The sequence below is a fragment of the Tachysurus vachellii genome, chromosome 14 (genome assembly GCF_030014155.1).
Source record: "Tachysurus vachellii isolate PV-2020 chromosome 14, HZAU_Pvac_v1, whole genome shotgun sequence".
NCBI classification, from domain to species: Eukaryota; Metazoa; Chordata; class Actinopteri; order Siluriformes; family Bagridae; genus Tachysurus; species Tachysurus vachellii.
In genome coordinates this window covers 1,370,732-1,371,117 of record NC_083473.1, presented here as the reverse complement: position 1 = coordinate 1,371,117, position 386 = coordinate 1,370,732, and positions in this window count along the sequence as shown.

Here is a 386-nt window from a genome sequence, read left to right as displayed (position 1 = left end):
AAGTCTCTGTGTGCTCCAGCAGCATAAAGCCATGGATCCAACCTCAGACTGGTCTCATGAACACGACAATGAGTACAATGTCCTCCAGTGGTCCTCCAGTGGTCTTCAGTCACCAGATCTGAATCCAGAAGGAGACCTTGGATTTGTGGTAGAACAGGAGATTCACATATAGAAGTGCAGCTGAATGATGCAGTCATGTTTTACATTTACAGCATTTGGTAGACGCCCCGATCCAGAGTCACATACATTTATCTCATTTATACATCTGAGCAATAAAGTGTTAAGGGCCGTCAACAGAGGCCCAGGAGTGGCAGCTTGGTAGCCCTACGATTTGTGTGTGTGAGTGTGTGTGTGCGTGTGTATGTGTGTTTCTGTGTGAGTGTTTC